Source organism: Rhinolophus hipposideros, assembly GCF_964194185.1.
Source record: "Rhinolophus hipposideros genome assembly, chromosome: X".
Classification (NCBI taxonomy): Eukaryota; Metazoa; Chordata; class Mammalia; order Chiroptera; family Rhinolophidae; genus Rhinolophus; species Rhinolophus hipposideros.
This window is the reverse complement of record NC_138046.1, coordinates 58,585,182-58,608,234: the sequence shown is the minus strand read 5'-3', so window position 1 is coordinate 58,608,234 and position 23,053 is coordinate 58,585,182.

Sequence of the window (23,053 nt, the reverse complement as noted above, 5' to 3'; positions counted from 1 at the left end):
TCATTTATATCTCTCATACTGTGAACCCCCCTCCCCACATCCACTATCCCTCCGACCTCACACTGAACCATCACATTATATATATAAAATTATAGTTGGCATTCATTAATGTTTAGCTTCTGATGTACAATGTCATGATCAGGTATCCACAGTATCCCTGAGGTGGTCTCCCAAATAGGACGCATGTCCATCGGATACCCAACAAAATCTTTACAACATTATAGAATACCTTCCCCAAATTAATTTTCAAAAAAAAAACCCTGAGGCCATCTTGTGGTTACCAGCTGCTTCCAAATCCCTTCACCTTTCCCCTTATCCCCAACCCCCTCCCACACACCCATCTAACCACTCTCGGTTTTTTCTCTGCGTCCCCAAAACTGTCTCTGATTAGTTCATTCACATAGTCTTTTCTTTAGATTCCATATATAAGTGAGATCATATGGTACTTGTCTTTCTCTTTCTGACTTATTTCACTTAACATAATGTTCTCTAGATCCATCCATGTTGCTGCAAATGATAAGATTTCTTTCTTCTTTATGGCTGCGTAATACTCCATTGTATAAATGTACCACAGCTTCTTAATCCAGTCATCTACCGATGGGCATTTTGGTTGTTTCCATATCTTGGCTATTGTGTAAAGTGCTGCAATAAACATAGGAGTGCATACAGATTTTTGAATTGGAGTTTTGGATTTCTCCGGGTAGATGCCTAGGAGTGGAATTACTGGATCATAGGGTAGTTCCATTTTCAGATTCCTGAGATACCTCCATACTGTTTTCCATAGTGGCTGCACTAATCTGCAGTCCCACCCAACAGTGCACTAGCGTTCCCTTTTCTCCACATCCGCGCCAGCATTTGTTGTTTGTTGATTTATTGATAATAGCCATTTTGACTGGAGTGAGGTGGTATCTCATTGTGGTTTTTATTTGCATTTCTCTGATGGTTAGTGAGGTTGAGCATTTCTTCATATGTCTTCTTGCCTTCTGTATGTCCTTTTTAGAGAAATGTCTCCCCAAGTCCTCTGCCCATTTTTTAATTGGGTTGTTTGTTTTTTTGGAGTTGAGTTGAGTAAGTTTTTTATAGATTTGTGATATTAATCCCTTATCAGATATATCATTGGCAAATATCTTTTCCCATACAGTAGGATCCCTTTTTGTTTTATTGATGGTTTCCTTTGCTGTGAAAAAACTTTTTAGTTTGATGTAATCCCACATGTTTATTTTTTCTCTTACTTCCCTCGCGCGAGGGGATATATCAGTGAAAATCTTACTCCGGGTAATGTCCATGAAGTTTCTTCCTATATTTTCTTCTAGATATTTTATGGTTTCAGATCTTACATTTAAGTCTTTAAGCCATTTTGAATTTGTTTTTGTATATGGTGTAAGGAGGTGGTCCAGCTTCATTTTCTTGCATGTGTCCGTCCAGGTTTCCCAACACCACTTATTGAACAGACTATCTTTACCCCATCGTACATTCTTGCTTCCATTGTCGTAGATTAGATGGGCATATAGGCATGGATTTACGTCTGGACTCTCTATTCTGTTCCATTGATCTATGTATCTATTTTTATGCCAGTACCATGTTGTTTTGATTACTGTAGCCTTGTAGTATAGTTTGAAATCAGGTATCGTTATACCTCCCACTTTGTTCTTATTTCTCAAGATTGCTGAGGCTATCCGGGGTCTTTTATGGTCCCATATAAATTTTAGGATTATATGTTCTATTTCTGTGAAAAACGTCGTTGGTAGTTTGATAGGAATTGCGTTGAATATGTATATTGCCTTAAGCAGTATGGATATTTTAACTATATTAATTCTTCCTATCCATGAACATGGAATGTGTTTCCATCTATTTATGTCTTATTTCATTTCTTTCTTCAGTGTTGTATAATTTTCTGAGTACAGATCTTTTACATCTTTGGTTAGATTTATTCCCAGATATTTTATAGTCTTTGGAGCAATTGTAAATGGAATTGTTTTTTTAATTTCTCCTTCTGCTATTTTATCATTGGTATATACAAATGCAACTGATTTCCGAATATTAATTTTATATCCTGCTACTTTACTAAATTCATCTATCAGTTCTAATAGTTTCTTGGTGGAGTCTTTAGGGTTCTCTATATATAGTATCATATCATCTGCATATAATGATAATTTTACTTCCTCCTTACCAATTTGGATGCCTTTTATTTCTTTCTCTTGTCTGATTGCTGTGGCTAGAACTTCCAGCACTATGTTGAATAGAAGTGGAGAAAGTGGGCAACCTTGTCTTGTTCCTGATCTTAGGGGGAATGGTTTTAGCTTTTCCCCATTGAATATGATGTTAGCTGTGGGTTTGTCATATATGGCCTTTATTATGTTAAGATATGATCCCTCCATTCCCACTTTCTTAAGGGTTTTTATCATAAAAGGTTGCTGTATTTTATCAAATGCTTTTTCTGCATCTATTGATATGATCATGTGATTTTTATTTTTCATTTTGTTAATGTGGTGTATCACATTAATTGATTTGCGGATGTTGAACCACCCCTGCATACCAGGGATGAATCCCACTTGATCATGGTGTATGATCTTTTTAATGTATTGCTGAATTCTGTTTGCTAATAATTTGTTGAGAATTTTTGCATCTATGTTCATTAGAGATATTGGCCTGTAGTTTTCTTTCTTTGTGGTGTCTGTGTCTGCTTTTGGGATCAGGGTGATAGTGGCTTCGTAAAAAGTGTTTGGGAGTCTTCCTTCCTTCTGGATTTTTTGGAAGAGCTTGAGGAGGATAGGTGATAATTCTTTTTTGAACGTTTTGAAAAATTCACCTGTAAAGCCATCTGGTCCAGGGCTTTTGTTTGTTGGGAGATTATTGATTACTGATTCAATTTCCCTGGTGGTAATCAGACTGTTCAGGCTTTCTGTTTCTTCTTGAGTTAGCCTTGGAAGGTTGTGCGCCTCTAGGAAATTGTCCATTTCTTCAAGGTTGTCAAATTTGTTGGCATATAGTTGCTCATAGTAATTTCTTAAAATTTTTTGTATTTCTGTGGTGTCTGTTGTCAGTTCTCCTCTTTCATTTCTGATTTTATTAATTTGGGTCCTCTCTCTCCTTTTTTTAATGAGTCTGGCTAAAGGTTTGTCAATTTTGTTTATCTTCTCTAAGAACCAACTCTTGGATTCATTGATCTTTTGTATTGTTTTTCTGGTCTCTATTTCATTTATTTCTGCTCTGATCCTTATTATCTCCTTCCTTGTGCTCCCTTTGGGTTTATTTTGCTGTTCTTTTTCCAGATCCCTTAAGTGTGAAGATAAACTGTCAATTAGTGATGATTCTTGTTTCTTTAGGTAGGCCTGCAGTGCTATGAACTTCCCTCTTAGGACTGCTTTCGCAGCATCCCATAGATTTTGCGTCGTCGTGTTCTCATTCTCATTTGTCTCAAGATATCTTTTGATTTCTTCTTTGATCTGCTGCTTGACCCATTCATTATTTAGCAAGATGTTATTCAGCCTCCATGAATTGGTGTATCTTCCTGGTTTTTTTCCCCTGTAGTTCATTTCTAATTTCATAGCACTGTGGTCAGAGAAGACAATTGGTATGATTTCAATTTTCTTAAATTTATCAAGGCTTGTCTTATGTCCTAACATATGATCTATCTTAGAAAATGTTCCATGTGCACTTGAGAAGAACGTGTATTCTGCAGCATTGGGGTGAAATGCTCTGAAAATGTCAATTAAATCCAACTGCCCCAAAGTATCATTTAAGGCTGTTGTTTCCATATTGATTTTCTGTCTGGAGGACCTGTCCCTTGTTGTCAGAGGTGTGTTGAAGTCCCCTACTATGATAGTGTTGCTGTTGATCTCTGTCTTTATGTCCATCAGTACCTGTTTTATATATTTAGGTGCTCCTATGTTAGGTGCATAGATGTTTACTAGGGTTATGTCCTCTTGTCGGATTGATCCCTTTATTATTATATAGTGCCCATCTTTGTCTTTTAATATGTTTTTCATTTTAAAGTCTATTTTGTCAGATATAAGTATTGCAACTCCAGCTTTTTTTTTGCTTCCATTTGCATGAAATATGTTAGTCCAACCCTTCACTTTCAGTCTGTGTGTGTCTTTTGATCTGAAATGAGTCTCTTGTATACAGCATATACAAGGGTCTTGCTTCCTTATCCACTCAGCCACCCTATGTCTCTTGATTGGAGCGTTTAATCCATTTACATTTAAAGTGATTATTGATAGGTACATAGTTATTGCCATTTTTAGATTTGTAGTAAATTGTTTTCATCTTTCTTCTATTTACAGAAGTCCTTTTAGTATTTCTTGCAATGCTGGCTTGGTTGTCATAAATTCTTTCAGTTTGTTCTTTTCTGGGAAGCTCTTTATCTCTCCATCAACTTTAAATGATAGCCTTGCTGGATAAAGCAATCTAGGTTGTAGGCCTTTGTGTTCCATCACTTTGAGTATCTCCTGCCACTCCCTCCTTGCCTTCAATGTTTCTGTAGAAAAGTCATTTGATAGTCTTATGGGAGTTCCCTTGTATGTGACCTTCTGCCTTTCTCTTGCTGCTTTCAAGATTCTCTCTTTGTCTTTAAGCTTTGCCATTTGAACTATAATGTGTCTTGGTGTGGGCCTGTTTGGGTTTATCCTGGTTGGAACTCTCTGCACTTCCTGGGCTTGTATGTTGGTTTCCTTCATCAGGTTAGGGAAGTTTTCGGACATTATTACCTCAAATATGTTCTCAATCCCTTGCTTCTTCTCTTCGCCTTCTGGTATTCCTATGATGCACATGTTGTTGCGCTTGATGTTATCCCAGAGGTCTCTTAACCCATCTTCATTGTTTTTTATTCTTTTTTCTTTCTGTTGTTCAGTTTCAGTGATCTCTGCTAACTTGTCTTCTAAGTCGCTGATTCGGTCCTCTGCTTCATCTAACCTGCTGGTCATTCCTTCAAGTGAGTTCTTAATTTCGGTAATTGTGTTCTTTAGTTCTAGCTGGTTGTTCGTTAAGATTTCTACATCCTTTTTTAGCTCTAACTGGTTGTTCTTTATGATTTCTATATCCTTCTTTATGTCTTCTCTAAGCTCCTTAAACATTCTTATCACCAGTGTTCTGAACTCTGTCTCTGACATGTTGGTTACCTCTGCTTCATTTGGTTCCAGTTGTGGAGGTTTCTTCTGTTCTTTTATTTGGGACATGTTTCTTTGTCTCCCCATTCTGACTGACTCTCTGTGTTTGCTTTGATGTATTAGGAAGATCCCCTAGCGCTCTTAGTTCTTGCTGGGTTATCTTATGAAGTATGTGTCCTTTATATTTGACTTGGACTACTTCGTTCTTCTCTGCATGTGCTCCACAGGTGGCTCGTGTGTTTAGTATATCGTCCTGTTCAAGAAGAACTTTAATTGCTTTTTGCTAGTGAGTAGGTGGGTTTAACTCCTAGGCCGTCTATTTGTGAAACTTGGCTCTGCTCACCACAGGATGTTCTGCTGGGTGAGGGTTGGCCACTTAAATGTGGTTTGGCCTCTATGGGCTCTTGGGCCTTCAGAGGATTCCCTCTGGGTGTGTGACTTGTAGGTCAAACCCGGTAGTACTCTGGTTTGGTCCAGAGTTGGCTTCTGTGTATGTTGAATCTTGTGCCTCTTAAGTTGGACCCTGGTAGGGCAGTTTCAGCGCAAATCAAGTTACCAAGTACAACAACAACAACAACAAAGAGAACAAATCAAGTACATTCACATGTAAAATACAACCAACAATCCCCCCTCAACATAGGCAAAGATATCAAAGAAATAATGACAGAACAAAGCAAATCACAACAAGCAGAAAGAAAAAAAAAACACCAAGCAAAGCAAAACAGAAAGCAGAACCAGTCTTGGCTTAAGCCCACCAAGTAATCTCCAGGTTGTCCTCCGCTGTGCCAAAGAGTTCCCTGCCTATTGCGCAGGCAGCGCTGGTCACCTGGTGCCCAGAGTGAATCTGGGAGTGTAGATTTAAATGCGAGGGGCTGAGGGGTCTGGATGACAGTTTTCAGAGAGACCATGCAGTTTCTGTCCTTTCCTGCACAAATGCACGCTGAGAGTAGCTCCACCAGCCCTGTGCTCAGTACTCCTGAGTCTTAGGGCCCTCCTTCCATGGGTGACTTGTAGGTCAAACCCGGTAGTACTCTGGTTTGGTCCAGAGTTGGCTTCTGTGTATGTTGAATCTTGTGCCTCTTAAGCTGGGCCCTGGTAGGGCAGTTTTCAGCACAAATAAAGTTACCAAGTACAACAACAACAACAAAGAAAACAAATCAAGTACATTCACATGTAAAATACAACCGACAATCCCCACTCAACATAGGCAAAGATATCAAAGAAATAAAGACAGAACAAAGCAAATCACAACAAGCAGAAAAAAGAAAAAAAAGAAGAGAAAGAAAGAAAAAAAAGAAAAAGAAAAGAAAGGAAAAAAGAGAAAAACAAAGCAAAACAACCCAAAACAAAACAAAAACAAAAACAAAAGCAAAAAAAAAACAAAAAAACAAAACAAAACAAAAAAAAACAAAAACAGAACAAAACAAAACAAACAAACAAAAAAAAATCACCAAGCAAAGCAAAACAGAAATCAGCACCAGTCTTGGTTTAAGCCCACCAGGTAATCTCCAGGTTGTCCTCCGCTGTGCCAAAGAGTTCCCTGCCTAGTGCGCAGGCAGCGCTAGTCACCTGGTGCCCAGAGTGAATTTGGGAGTGTAGGTTTAAATGCAAGGGGCTGAGGGGCCTAAGAAGGATTTTTTTAAATTAATTAGATTTATTGGGGTGACAATTGTTAGTAAATTTACATAGATTTCAGGTGTACAATTCTGTATTATATCATCTATAAATCCCATTGTGTGTTCACCACCCAGAGTCAGTTCTCCTTCCATCACCATATATATATTTGATCCCCCCTTACCCTCATCACCCACCCCCCACCCCCTTACCCTCTGGTAACCACTAAATTACTGTCTGTGTCTATGAGTTTTTGTTTCTCATTTGTTTGTCTTGTTCTTTTGTTGTTTTTGGTTTATATACCACATATCAGTGAAATCATAGGGGTCTCTGCTTTTTCTGTCTGACTTATTTCACTTAGCATTATACGCTCAAGATCCATCCATGTTGTCACAAATGCTCCTATATCATCTTTCCTTAACGCCGAATAGTATTCCATTGTGTATATGTACCACAACTTCTTTATCCATTCATCTATCGAAGGACATTTTGGTTGTTTTCATGTCTTGGCCACCGTAAACAAAGCTGCAATGAACATTGGAGTACACGTGTCTCTATAGAGAAATGTTTTCAGATTTTTTGGGTAGATACCCAGCAGAGCGATTGCTGGGTCGTACGGTAATTCTATTCGTAATTTCTTGAGGAACCTCCACACTGCCTTCCATAGCGGCTGCACCAGTCTGCATTTCCACCAACAGTGTATGAGAGTTCCTTTTTCTCCACAGCATCTCCAACACTTGTTACTATTTGTCTTGTTGATGAAAGCCATTCTGACTGGGGTGAGGTGATATCTCATTGTGGTTTTCATTTGCATTTCTCTGATGATTAGCGATGTTGAGCATTTTTTCATATGTCTATTTGCCATTTGTATGTCCTCTTTGGAGAAATGTCTCTTCAGGTCCTCTGTCCATTTTTTCAATTGGGTTGTTTGTTTTTTTGTTGTTGAGTTTCATGAGTTCCTTGTATATTTTGGATATTAGCCCCTTATCAGAGGCACTGTTTGCAAAAATCTTCTCCCATTCAGTTGGTTGCCTCATTATTTTGTCAATAGTTTCTTTTGCTGTGCAGAAGCTTTTCAGTTTCATATAATCCCATTTGTTTATTTTAGTTTTTACTTCCATTGCCTTTGGAGTCAAATTCATAAAAAAGAAGGTTTTTTTTTTTTCAATATGAGGTATATGATCAAAATTTTAGAATACCTTGGCATTTTCTTACATATAGGAGTGCTGTTCTGGAAATTAAATATCAGCACAGTAACTTTTTCTGATAAATGATTATTTTATTTTATGATATTGTTTGAAATTACGCTTTTTGATGAAACATATTTCTGGATACTTTCATTATACCAGGTGCTAAGCAAATCATAGAATGCCTATGACAAAGGTGATTTTCTGTGGCATAGAGGTCCATTGGTCAAATGGTAAAGTGAGGAAAGTTTGTTAGTAAAGAGCACATTTCCATGTCTCCTGAACCTTCTCCTATATCTAAAGTCCTCCCAGCCAAGATGTACACTTATTTTCAAACTTTTCCAAGTGTTCTCTCCTCTCCACTTTTGTCCCCACTCACTTCTGCCCAGCCTTTGAAGAACACACATCAACGTTCTTTTCTGCACACCAAGCCAATCAAAACCCATAGTTTCTCAATTTTGGCTTTATAGCTAATTTCAAGTGTTTCCTAGTTAAGCAGAAAGCATTTTGATTTATCAAGAAAACCTAAGCATGAATGGCTCATATTCCAGTTACCACTTGTTTAAAAATTTTGTAGAAATTTGTTAACCCAGTGTGGTATAAAAGCATGAACCTTGGAGTTAGAATGACTCTTATTAAACATTTTTTCTTCTCTCTTCTAAATAAAGAGACCTTGGAAATGTCAGTTAATTCTTTGAGTCTCTGTTTTTTTTATTCATCAAATGGAAGCTATGATACCTGTGAGACTATAGAGAACATGTTTTTATGTTTCTGCACATTCAGGGCTTTCTGAGTGATTTTTACTGTGACGCGAGTTAAAGGTCATGCTTTGTAACTTAAAGGATTATTGAATACATAGTAAGAGATTTATCTCCCCAGAGGTATGTGCTTACATTTTGAAAGAGGATGAGACTCACAGTCATGGAGACATTTCAGGGGTTGTCAACCCTGAGACATTTGTCTTACCTTCCCCACTCACAGATATTTATTTACATCCCCAAGTTTAAAATCTTTGGATCCTTCTCTTCTCTTCCAAGGATAATTTGTTTACATTAGGGAGATTAAATTTCTATCTCTCTCTCAGGAGAGGAGGGAGGAAAATGTGTATGTAAGATCTCAGATTCTTATTTTGTTATGTGGAGGGTGTACTCTTTACCTCATCATATTTCACTGGGAAGGGAGAAATATTTGAGGCAAAAGAGAACCAGTCTGGTTAGAGCTATAAGTAAAAACATTCTGCCTTGACCCAGAAAATTCATATTCACTTTCAGATTAATGTAAATAAGTATAAACAAAAACTTATTAGTATCTGCCTTATCAGCTGTACAGGGGAGGGTCAAATGAAACGGCAGGTATAGAGGGTCTACAAAAAAACTTACACATCCCAGGAAACCACTTCCTCCAATTTTATGTTGTTTCTATTCTTTGTGAAATAGAAGGATATTTGTCATAACTAAAAGATTCCCAAAATGATGCAATTTTAAATTTGAAATTTGCTTATGCATTCCTTGAGCCACAAGGTCTAGGTGAAAGGAATTTTTAAGGCTTTATAACACTTCTTATTAATTGTAACCTGAAAATTTAAGTGAGTATCCCAGCTATTAGGGGCAATTATAGCAAATATTATAGCTGGAACTCTTAATATGGTATGTTATTGTCAATACTTTTCAAATAATGTACATTTTTCCTTAAAAGGGTAAAAAAATTTACTTACAAATTATAACCCCAAGAAACAAAGTTAACACGGACAGCCTGGTATGCGTCTTGCTGAGACTTTACATGGAAATAAGACTAACACATCCACATATTGAAAAATGTCTTCTCTAAAAAGGGGATATGAGGCTTTTGAAAACCTTTTTTACATCTCTAAACCTTTCAAATTTGTTTCAAATATTTACTTAAAATATTTACTTTCCTTTTAAATTTGGACCCCAAAATCATTTATGTAGCCTAAAAATGTAATAGTCCAAAGATAATTCACCTCAAAAATGAGGCAGTAATCAAGATAATTTCTTAGCATAGCTGCCATTGCAATAGCAACAATTCTAAAGTTGGAGAGCACTTCAAAGATAAAGACCTCCTTTCAAGGTAATGACATATACATTTATTTAACAAGGCAGCTTTCTCCAGCTGTCCAAGTTTCAGCCCCAAGGCATTTCTCTGGACACACTGTAGAAATTACAGTTATTTAAATAAAATCTCCATTTTCTTTGGCATTCTTTTTCGCAATCCATCTCTAACAGGGGGATCCTCCAATATCTTGATAGTCCTGACTCTATAGTTAATGGAAGGCAAAGTTTATGCCATTTATTTCTTACATATTTTTCCCATCTTTAATTTTCTATTATTCCATAGATAGGCTAGTTAGCTGACACATTAAAGAAAAAAGAAAGCATTAGTATACTACTTGGCAGGTGTTGCTTAAGTAATATATATATATATATATATATATATATATATATATATATATATATATATATATATACATTACTTTAATTTTCATAGCAGCTTTAAATGTTAGGTATTATTACTGTCTTCATTTTACATATGAGCATGTTGAGACTCAAAGATGTTATTTGTCCAGAACTAGTAAGGTAGTCAAGTGGGGAGTCAGGGTTTGGACTAGGTCTATCTAACTCTAATGTTCAAGTTATGAAAAATGGTGTAGAATGCATCTAAAGATATTAGAAAAAATAATTTATGTTTTAAGTTATGGTAGCTAAAGAAGTGTTGCCTAAAGTGATATGTTGAACAAGTTGACTAAGATGTATTGTCTTACTCTTCATCTTTAATTAAGAGACAGTAAGTGTTGAGTGGCAAAAAAAGCACTATATTTAGATTCAGAGAGAACAAAGTCACTAACTTGTATGACTTGAGGGAAGTTATGTGAGTCCTCCAAGCACAGATAATATGAATATAGCTTGAAAAGTGTTTTGTACAAAATAGGTGCACAATAATTTTGAACCATTTTTGATGGAATGCAACTTTTCAGCTTTCTCATTCAGATGTGGATATCAGACACCTCTGGTTCTTGGGCTGTCTTTTTGACTTCCTTTGACCAGTGGAATATGACAGAAACAACACTGCAACAGTTTTAATCTTAGACCTCAAGAATAAATCCTGTACACTTTCCCTCTCCCTTTTAGAATCTTTCCAGGCCTGTCTACTAGATAATGAGGAACACATAGCCCAGTTACCCCCATTGTAATCCCATTGTAAGAGCCAATAGCCTACAACCCCCTGACAGCAGAACTGCCTGGTTGACTGACAGCTGATTGCATCTACATGATTGAGTCCAGCAGAAATCAGAACTGCCTAGCTAAGTCCAGCCCAAACTATCAAAATACAGAATCATGAACTAAATTAATGGTTATTGATTGAAGTCACTAAATTCTGGAGTGATTTTATCCAGTAAAAACCAACTGATAACAGTATTTTATCATTGTCTTTCTCAAGCAACCAAGTCGAGTCCTTGTGCAACACTAGGCCACCAGTTAGAAGAGGGAGAATACAAAAGAATTATGAGGCACATTTCCTGGTCTCAAAGAGCTCACACAATCTTATAGATAAGAAGGGAATGACACATATGGAATAATTATATATAGGGCACAAGATAGAATATAATCAGATGCTGATTCTTTTTATGAGCTCCTCTGTGGGAACAGATTAGATCAAGGAAGCAAATTCATCCTTCCAGGCTACTTGATTCCTACTTAAGGGAAGTACCTGTAGACAGTCATTATCTTTATCCCTGTGCTTCCATGGCAGCAATTGAGAGAGCTGGACTGCTGGTAGTTAATGCGAGAAAGAACTGGTAAGAGTGCATAAAATCCTTCTTGGATCCCAATAGTAAGCTTCCTATTGGGAGAAGTTTAGACTGGATTACTGCAAGGGCTGTATGTGCCACACAGATGAGCTGGCAGAAAGGGAAGCGGGGGAAGGCAGGCGTTTCTGTCAGTAGGCATGCTGTGGAAGTATGAAATCTTTTAACCACACACATGCTGACAAGCTGTTGTCAATGGTCACTAATGTGTGAACATTGATTTCAGCAGCAGCCAGACCGGAAAGGCAGATGTAATTAAAAAATGAGTTTTAGAGTCAGCCAGATCCAGGTTCAAATTAAAAGTCTCCCATTTACTTACTGTATGATTGGGAGGATGTTAAATAACCTATCTTTAATTTAGCATCCTCATTTGTAAAAAGAGGATAACAATGGCATGTGCCTTATAGGTGTGCTGTGTGGATAAATCAAGGTATATGTATATGCGTATAAATACATGCACACATATCTTCTAGCCCAACAACTGGCATATTGCATATGTTCATTAAACACAGTAAGCATTACATATGTTTAATATTATTGGTGTAATTTTTTATTGTTTTTATTTTCTAAGTTTAGAAGAAAAAAATCATTGAGAGGGAAGACTCACATACAGAGTTTAGGACAACTTCACCCTAGAAAAATGAATTCAAAATGATCTCTTTACTCACGGAAAAGAAAAAAAGAAAAGCAAGCTGGTCTCAGTGTCATTTTAGTATTTGCCACACTTAAAATGTTGTGTCTCCCTTCTGTTGCTGCTTTTCCCTTTTTTACCTATAGATGATGCACCTTTGCCTCTGGAGGGATTTCTGTCCTTCAACATTCCTAGTTTGGGTGTGTGAAATGCAAAGCATATAAGAATGGAAGAAAATCCACTGTGGCCAATTGTGCATTTAGTATGTGGACTGTGGAAGGGCTTCTAAAACATATTAAGAATCTTTCAATTGGCTCCCCCATTATGTAAACAGTAAGTGGTGCTGACTAATGGCCTCATCTCTGACTTACAATTCTTTAAGCAGCACCATCCCATTCCCAGTTTCTGTTCTCTATGAATTACCAGCTAGGAGCAGGATAATGAGTCCCTTGCCTCACACTCTCTCTTTTACAAAGAAAACTATGAGAGGCTGCTAAGTTTTGATTATATTCTCTTTAATGAATTTGTCCATTTCTTTCTGTTCTCTTTCGCTTTCTTGTTTTCTGCAAATGATTTTCCTTTTAAAAGAATCTTATCTCTGGTCATGTTTTTATTCAAGCTGCAGACATAGTTATTTGACTAGAGTTATTTTTGCCCTCAAGTGTGGAACAGACAAGATTTACAGCTCATCTACTCAACTGAACTCAGGAGCATTTTGTTGGTTGGTGATGGTTGTTAAATGCAAAAAGAAATTTTAGAAACATTGATTGACAGAACTCTCTTATTTATGCTTCATTTATGAAATGTCAGCAGAATTCTGTCCACTTCTAGTGTTTCCACTCCCTGACCTTCCTCCATTGCACAGATTCTTCAGCCAATTGCATGTGAAGGCACTTTTAAGAAGCTACGAGATAGAATGGGTTAATGCATGAACTTCATTACGTTTTACATTTTTCCTGTGCCTCTCTTACACATCCTTGGTCTCTACCCTGGGAAATACACAGTGGGAAGAATAGAAATGATTCACTCCAAAAATCCTGACAGGATTGCTCTGAAATTATGTGTATGTTCTTAAATGACAGATACTGATAAAGTCAGGAGGTCTCAGAGCTCTTCACCTCCTATCTGTGTCCTCCTCATTCTTCTTCCTTCACTTGCCCTGGCCCTAATTCCACTCACTGCATTACAATCACCTTTCAATCCTTGCCCTCTTCCCCCTCCCAAGCTGCTGTGCTGCTAGCAGCAGGGACAGAATGCAGACACAGACAAAAAGATGAAAAACACGCATGTCTGGTTGTGTTCTAAGAGAAAAATGAATGTTTGGACAGCACCCGTTAGTTTCTATTATCTATAGCTCTTTCCCATTAATACGGATTATCAAGAGTTGTATTATAGAAATGTACACTTGAAACCTATATAATTTTACTAACCAATGTCACCCCAATAAATTTAGTACATAAAATATTTTAAAAGTTTTAAAAGCTTCACTGTCATTACAAAAGCTGTAGTTTAATAACTAAAGAAGGTATAATTTAAACATAAAAAAGAGTTGGTTATATAAAAATCTTAAAGCATGGGCCTCAAAATTGTTAGATACCCGTTTAGGTTGTACACAAGTTATACCCATTAAAATAATAACAGCTAACATTTCTGGAGTGCCTAGCATTACTAAGAACATTATGTGTATTATCTCATTTATTCTTCATAGTAACTTGATAAGGAAAAATGTTAGCATCATTCCCATTTTATGGATTAGAAAACTGAGGCTAAGAATGCTTATATTATATAAATTGGCTAAGATGAAACAGATAAGTAACACACCTGTGATTTAAACCCATTTTTATTTGACTCCAGAGTCAGAGTTCACAAAAACTATGGACTGTGTTTAAACTAAGTATACTCAAGAATCATTCACCTTTTTTTGAGAGCCCTATAATACTCTAAAAAGGTATGCCAGGTAATTTAATTCACATAACTGTGCTAAGATGAGTGTTGTTTTCCCAATTTTTTACATGTAAAGAAGGCAATATGAGAATGGTAATGAAGAAAGTGATTAGTAAAGCTGGGATATAAATCTAGGTTTTCTGTTTCTTCTACAGTGTCACTGAACGGTATAGATACTACGACAGTGTATAGGATTGCCCATGCTGTCTCATAACAGCATCTGTAGCTCTGAGATATTTATAGAATCTCTGAATTATGGTTCTCCAGAAAAACAGAATATATGAAGAGATTTATTATAAGGAATTAACTCACGTAATTATGGATGCTGGGATGTCCTAAGGTCTGCAGTCAGCAAACTGTAGACCCAGGAGAGCAGATAGTGTAGTTCCAGACTGAGTCCAGAGATCTGAGAAACAAAAGAGCCAATGGTGTAAATTCCAGCTCAAATCCAATTTTAAGTCAGAAGATCAATGTCCCATCTGAAAAAAAAAAAAAGTTAGAAAGTGCAAATTCTCCCTTATTCCACCTTTTTATTTCTTTTTCTTTTTTTAGGCTTTCAGTGGCTAGATGAAGCCCTCTCACATAGAGGGAGGCAATCTGCTTAACTCAATCTGCCCATTCAAATGTTAATTTCATCCAGAAATATCCTCACAGACCCACCTAGAATAAGTTTTACAAAATATTTGGGCACCACATGGTCCAGTCAAGTTGACACATGAAATTAACCCTTATAATCTCCTCTATGGAGACCATGGTAAGGAGTGTAAAGGATCAGCTAATTCAGAAAAGTATAAACTTATATGGAAGCAGTGTTCTTTAAGTGCAAAACTGCTTCCGAATCTGTTTTCAACTTTGCTTCCACATCAAAACTCTTGGTGTAGACAGATATATTTTTTCTCTTGATTTTTTTTTCTTTTTTTATTAAATTTATTGGGGTGACAATTGTTAGTAAATTTACATAGATTTCAGGTGTACAATTCTGTATTACATTGTCTATAAATCCCATTGTGTGTTCACCACCCAGAGTCAGTTCTCCTTCCATCACCATATATTTGATCCCTTTTACCCTCATCTCCCTCCCCCCACCTCCTTACCCTTTGGTAACCACTAAACTATTGTCTGTCTATGAGTTTTTCTTTCTCATTTGTTTGTCTTGTTCTTTTGTTGTTTTTGGTTTATATACCACATATCAGTGAGATCATAGGGTTCTCTGCTTTGTCTGTCTGACTTATTTCGCTTAGCATTATACTCTCAAGATCCATCCATGTTGTCACAAATGCTCCTATGTCACCTTTCCTTACCGCCGAACAGCATTCCATGGTGTGTGCACCACAGCTTCTCAGAAGTAATTTACTCCAACTATCTACCCAGTCCATGAATCTCTCCTCCAACATTCATCTCCTTAAACACCTCCAGTGACTGTAAACTTATTTCCTTTTCAGAAAGCATTATGCTAGATAACTTTATTTTATGATAGTTTCTCTGACATCATAAAAAGTCAAAGATAAAAGGGATCTTAACGACCAACATATTCTTTAAAAAAGATTTTTATTAAAATATAGCTAACATACAATATTGTATTAGTTTCAGGTGTACACCATAGCTATTAAACATTTATATATCTAAAGAAGTGATCACCATGATGAGTCCAGCAATCATCTGACACCATACTATGCTATCACAATATTATCGACTATATTCCCCTGCTGTACATTACATCCCCGTGACTTATTTCTTTTATACCTGGAAATTTGCAGTTTTCATACCCTTCACCTCCCCCCACTTTTTAAAAATGTTTCAATGCCAGTTGACATTTAATACTATTTTATATTAGTTTCAGGTGTACAGCATTGTGGTTAGACATTTATATAATTTACAAAGTGATCCCCCTGACTAGTACTCACCTGGCACTATACATAGTTATTACCATATTATTGACTATATTCATTATGCTTTACTGTACTTCTTAATCCCTTTACCTGTTTCACACTGCTCCCCAACCACCCTCACATTTGGCAACCATCAGCTTCTTCCCTGCATCTATGAGTCTGTTTCTGTTTTATTTGTTCACTGACTCTGTTCTCTAGATTCCACATACGTATAGCTGAGATCATATTGTGTTTGTCTTTCTCTGTCTGACTTATTTCTCTTAGTATAAGACCTTCTAGGCCCACACATGTTGCAAATGGTAATATTTCATTCTTTTTTATGGCCAAATAATATTCTATTGTATAGATGTAACAGATCTTCTTTATACAATCAGTAGATGGGAATCAGGTTACTTCCACATGCTGGCTATTGTAAATAATGCTGCAATGAAAATAGGATTGCATAGATCTTTTCAATTAGTATTTTGGATTTCATCAGATAAATACACAAAAGTGGAATTGCTGGGTCATAATGTAGTTCTGTTTTTAATTTTTTGAGGAACCATTTACCATAGTAGCTGCACCAATTTGCAATCCCACCAACAGTGCACGAGGGTTCCATTTTCTCTGAATTCTCACCAATACTTGTTTGTTGATTTATTGATGACAGCCATTCTGACAGATGTGAGGTGATGCCTCACTGTAGTTTTAATTCACATTTCTCTGATGATTAGTGAAGCTGACTATCTTTTCATATGTATATAGGCCATGTGTGTGTCCTCTTTGGAGAAATGTCTATTCAGGTCCTCTTCTCATTTTTTAATTGGATTGTTTGAGGTTTTTTTTTCAAGTGTTGAATTGTATGAGTTCTTTATAAATTTTGGATATTAACCCCTTTATCGAATATATCATTGGCAAATATCTTCGCCCATTCAGTAGGCTTTCTGTTTTGTTTCGTTGGTGGTTTCATTTGCTTTGCAAATATTTTTCTAGTTTGATGTAGTCTCATTTGTTTATTTTTTATTTTGTTTCCCTAACCCAAGAAGATATATCAGAGAAAAGTATTATTACCAAGTGCAATGTCAGACAGTTTACTGACTATGTTTACTTCTATGAGGTTTATGGCTTCCAGTCTTATATTGAAGTCTTTAATCCATTCTAAGGTTATTCTTGTAGATGGAGTAAGAAAGTGGGCCAGTTTCATTTTTTTGCATGAATCTGTCCAATTTTCCCAACACCATTTATTGAGTAAACTGTCTTTACCTACTGCATATTCTTTCCTTCTTGGTCATAGATTAAATAACCAAATAGGTGTGGGTTCATTTTGGGGCTCTCTATTCTGTTCCATTGAAATATGTGTCTGTTTTAATGCCAGTACCATGCTGTTCTGATTACTATAGCTTTGTACTATAGTTTGATACCAGAGATAATGATACCTCCATTTTTGTTCTTTCTCAAGATTCTTGTGGCTATTTGGGATCTAATATGGTTCCATATAAGTTTTAAGATTATTTTTTCTAGTTCTGTGAAAAATGCCATTGGTATTTTGATAAGGATTGCTTTATTTTAATTTATTTATTTGGGTGACAATTGTTAATGAAATTACATAATTTCAGGTGTGCAATTCTGTATTACATCATCTATAAATCCCATTGTGTGTTCACCACCCAGAGTCAGTTCTCCTTCCATCACCATATGTTTGATCCCCTTACCCTCATCTCCCTCCCCCCACCCCCCTGACCCTCTGGTAACCACTAAACTATTGTCTGTGTCTATGAGTTTTTCTTTCTCATTTGTTTGTCTTGTTTTTGGTTTATATACCACATATCAGTGAAATCATAGGGTTCTCGGCTTTTTCTGACTGACTTATTTCGCTTAGTATTATACTCTCAAGATCCATCCATGTTGTCACAAATGTTCCTATATCATCTTACCTTAACAACGAATAGTATTCCATTGTGTATATATACCACAACTTCTTTATCCATTCATCCATCGAAGGACATTTTGGTTGTTTCCATGTCTTGGCCACTGTAAACAAAGCTGCAATGAACATTGGAGTACACGTGTCTCTATAGAGAAATGCTTTCAGATTTTTTGGGTAGATACCCACGAGAGCCATTGCTGGGTCATATGGTAATTCTTTTCATAATTTCTTGAGGAACCTCCACACTGCCTTCCATAGCGGCTACACCAGTCTGCATTCCCACCAACAGTGTATGAGGGTTCCTTTTTCTCCACAGCCTCTCCAACACTTGTTGCTATTTGTCTTCTTGATGATAGCCATTCTGACTGGGGTGAGGTGATATATCATTGTGGCTTTTATTTGCATTTCTCTGATGATTAGCATCAGTATTCAACAGAGATATAGGTCTGTAGTTTTCTTTTTTTGTGTTTTCCTTACCAGGTTTTGGTATCAGGGTAATGTTGGCCTCACAAAATGAGTTAGGGTGTACTGAGTCTTCTTCAATATTTTGGAAGAGTTTGAGCAGGATTGGTATTAGATCCTGTTTGAAGGTTTGGTAGAATTCACTAGTGAAGCCATCTGGTCCTGGACTTTTGCTTTTAGGAAGGTTTTAGATGATTGATTCAATTTCTTTACTGGTGATTTGTCTGTTTAGATTTTCCAGTTCTTCATGGATCAGCCTTGGAAGGCTATATGTTTCTAAGAACTTGTCCATTTCTTCTAGGTTATGGAATTTGGTGGCATATAGTCCTGCACAGTATTCTTGAATGATCCTTTGTATTTCTGTGGTGTCCGTGAAAACATCCCCTTTCTTATTTCGGATTTTGTTAATTAGTGTCTTCTCTCTTTTTATCTTAGTGAGTCTAGCCAAGGGTTTGTCGATTTTATTAATTTTTTCAAAGAACCAGCTCTTTGTCACATTAATTTTTTCTATTGTCTTTTTGTTCTCTATTTCATTTAGTTCTGCTCTGATTTTTGTTATTTCCTTTCTTCTGCTGACTTTGGGTTTCACTTGTTCTTCTTTTTCTAGTTTTTGAGGTGTAACATGAGGTTATTTGTTTAGGATTTTTCTTGTTTCTTGAGATAGGCCTGTAATGATATAAATTTCCCTCTTAAAACTGCTTTTGCTTCATCCCAAAAATTTTGGTAGGATGTATTTTCATTGTCATTTGTTTCTATATATCTTTTGATCTCTCCTCTGATTTCTTCTTTGACCCAGTCGTTCTTTAAAACTATGTGGTTTAATCTCCATGTATTTGTGTTTTTTCCTGTTTTCTTTTTGCAGTTGCTATCCAATTTCAAAGCCTTGTGATCAGAGAATATGCTTGGTAAGATTTCAATCTTTTTAAATTTGCTGAGGCTGCTTTTAGGCCCCAATATATGGTCTATCCTTGAAAATGTTCCATGTACACTAGAAAAGAATGTATAGTCTGATGTTTTAGGATGAAGTTCTCTATATATGTCAATGAAGTCCATTTCATCTAATGTGTCATTTTGGGCTGCAATTTTGTTATTTATTTTCTGTTTGGATGGTCTATCCATAGCTGTCAATGATGTATTTAAGTCCCCTAGTATAATTGCGTTCTGGTCAATTTCTCTCTTTAGTTCTGTTAGTAGTTGCTTGGTATATTTTGGTGCTCCCTGATTGGAGGCATAAATATTGATGACTGTTATGTCTTCTTGTTGTATACTCCCCTTTACCATTATGAAATGTCCATCTTTATCACTTGTTATCTTTTTCACCCTGAAGTGTGTTTCATCTGACATCATTATGGCTACACCTGATTTTCTCTGGGTACCATTTGCTTGGAGTGCCAATTTCCACCCTTTCACTTTGAGTCTATGCTTGTCCTTATAGCTGAGACGTGTCTCTTGGAGACAGCATATGGTTGGATTTAGTTTTTTGATCCAATCTGCTTCTCTGCGCCTTTTTATTGGTGAGTTCAGTCCATTTACATTTAGGGTGATTATTGATACGTGAGGATTTCCTGTCATTCTATCTTTAGTTTTCTGGTAAGGCTGTGACTCCATTGTTTCTTTCCTGTTTTGTTGTTGTCTATTATTTTTGTGTGGTGGTATTGTATGATGTTTCCCTCTGTTTCTTTTATTACAGTATATATTTCAGTTGTGGATTTTTTTGGGGGTGGTTACCCTTAAGTTTATGTAAAAGAAAGTTTGATAGTTAGAGTTTTCCATTTTCTTAAGCACACTTACTTTCTCCATTCCCCTATTCCGGTTCATGTCTTTACTCTCCCTCTTTTTATGTTTTGGTTGCCACAAATTGTCCCTGTTGATGGTGGTCAAATAGCCTCCTTTAGTATTTCTTGTAATGCAGGTCGTGTGTTAGAAAGTTCCTTCAACTTCTGTATGTCTGGAAAGGTCTTTGTGCTTCCTTCATATTTAAAGGATAACTTTGCTGGATGTATTATATTTGGCTCATAATTTCTCTCTTTCAATAGTTTGAATATTTGGTTCCACTCCCTCCCGGCTTGTAGAGTTTCTGCTGAAACATCTGATGATAATCTAATGGGCTTTCTTTGTAGGTTACCGTCTTCTTTTCCCTGGCTGCCTTGAGGATTCTTTTTTTGTCATTGACTTTAGAAAGCTTCAAGACAATGTGCCTTGGAGAAGACCTGTTGGGATTGAGGTAATTAGTTTTTCTATTTGCTTCTTGGATTCGAGGATCCAGTTCTGTCCACAAGTTTGGGAAGTTTTCATCAACGATTTGTTTGACTATATTCTGTTCCCTTACCTCTTTCTTCTCCTTCTGGTAGGCCCATTATTCTTATATTGCTCTTTCTGATGGAGTCAGAAAGTTCTTGTAGAGTTCTTTCATTTCTTTTAAGTCTCAAGTCTCTTTCTTCTTCCCTCTGTGTAAATTCCAGGTTCCTATATTCGATGTCACTGATTCTTTCCTCCATCTGGTCAACTCTACTACCTAAGCTGGATATTTTATTGTTAATTTCTTCTATTGAGTTTTTAATCTCCAGAAATTCTATTTGGTTCCTTTTCCAAGATTTCAATCTCTTTTGTAAAATGCTCATGGTGTTCTTTGATTGTGTTTCTGAGTTCATTAAACTGCCTTTCTGTGTTTTCTTGCATCTCGTTCAGTTTTTTCAGAATTGCAATCTTGAATTCTCTGTCATTTAAATCACAAATGTCCATATCTCTAAGTTCCTTTTCTGGAGACTTTTCACTTTCTCTCTGAGCTATCTTGTTGCCTTGGTTATTCATGGCAATCACTGATTTACTATTTCTCTTCCTAGACATCTACAGGAGTGGCTTCTGCAACAGGTTGAAAGGAAGATGTCTTTCTTTTGTTTTCCAATACTTGTTGGAAGAATGTTTTATTTTCTCTCTGACTGCAGCCTTTTTTTTTTCTCTCTGACACAGTAGTGCTATATATTCTCTGCACTTTTCCAGCTTCTCACACAATGGAGGGATTCCCTGGGAGATGGGTCTCTCCTCTGTTAACAGTTCACCTGGGTCATAGGGCACCACGTCCCTGTGGGGGTGCGGAGAGCTTTTGAAGTTCCAAAGCTCTTTCTGCACCAGATTCAGAGCCAGTGTGTTTCAGCAGTTCTGTTTACTCCTGCAGGTATCTGCCCAGATAGGTGGGGCCAGGGGAGGGGTGAGTTGTGAGTGGTGGCCCAGAGCAATGGTGGCGACCACCACCACAGCTGGTTCTGCTTCCACAGCTCCCTCCCCTTTGCCGGAACTAGTTGGGCTGCGAATCTGTTTCTGCGGTCCACAGTTCACAGAACAGCAAAAATCCTGTCCTTTTGATCTGATACTGCTACTTTATTGCTTCTAGCACCAGGCAGGTGGGGGCGGGGCGAGCTCTGGGAGGGTAGGGAGGGGCGGCTAGTCTCAGTGCCTAAGGCTTCCATTCTCTGCTCGGCAGTGAGGGCTTAAACCACAGTTTTCAGCCTTCTTCCCTCAGTCTTTTCTCCGAGGTGTCTGCCCTGAGCGTTGGGTTCAGCCATGTTATATGGTGCCCCCTCAGCCCTGTGGGCCGTAAGCGGAGCCCTAGCAGTCCGAGTTCTTCCCTCTCCCGCAGCTGCAGTAGATCCGGGATGCAGTGAGCTCGGAGCACTGAGCTAGGTCTGAGTCCTGCGCCTGCGCGGCTCTTTCCCTGCACTTCTCCCTTCCCTCCTCCCCCGCTCGCGTGATTCGCCCACCTGGAGGTGAATTCAGTAGTGGACCTCTTCGTCTTGCCTGTCTGCTGTGCAGGGAGTCCTTTGTGGAGTTATTGTTGTCCGATTAGTTGTAAATTCCAGGAGAGCTTTACAGAGGCTCCCCTCACACTGCCATTTTGATCCGGAGTCCTGATAAGGATTGCTTTAAATCTATAGATTGCTTTGGGTAGTAGGGGTATTTTCATGATGTTAATTCTTTCTATTCATGAGCACAGTATATGCTTCCATTTATTTGTATCTTCATCAATTTCTTTCTTCAGTGGCTTATAGTTGTCTGAGTATAGATCTTTTACTGCCTTGGTTAAATTTATTCCTGGGTATTTTATTTTATTTTTAATGCAATTGTGAATGGGATTTTTTCCTTAATTTCTCTTTCTGACAGTTCATCAATGGTGTATGATATGGATCAATTTCTGAATATTAATTTTGTGTTCTACTAATTTACTGAATTCATTCATCAGTTCTGATAGTTTTTTTTTTTTTTTGGCATAATCTTTAGGGCTCTCTCTATATAGTACTATATCAATGGCAAAAATGGCTGTTTTACATTTTCCTTTCCAATCTGAATGCTTTTTATTAATTTTTCTTGTTTGATTGCTGTGGCTAGGACTTCTAATACTATGTCGAATAAAAGTGGTGAAAATGGCATCCTTGTCTTGTTCCTGTTCTTGAGGAGAATGCTTTAAGCTTTTCCCCATTGAGTATAATGTTAC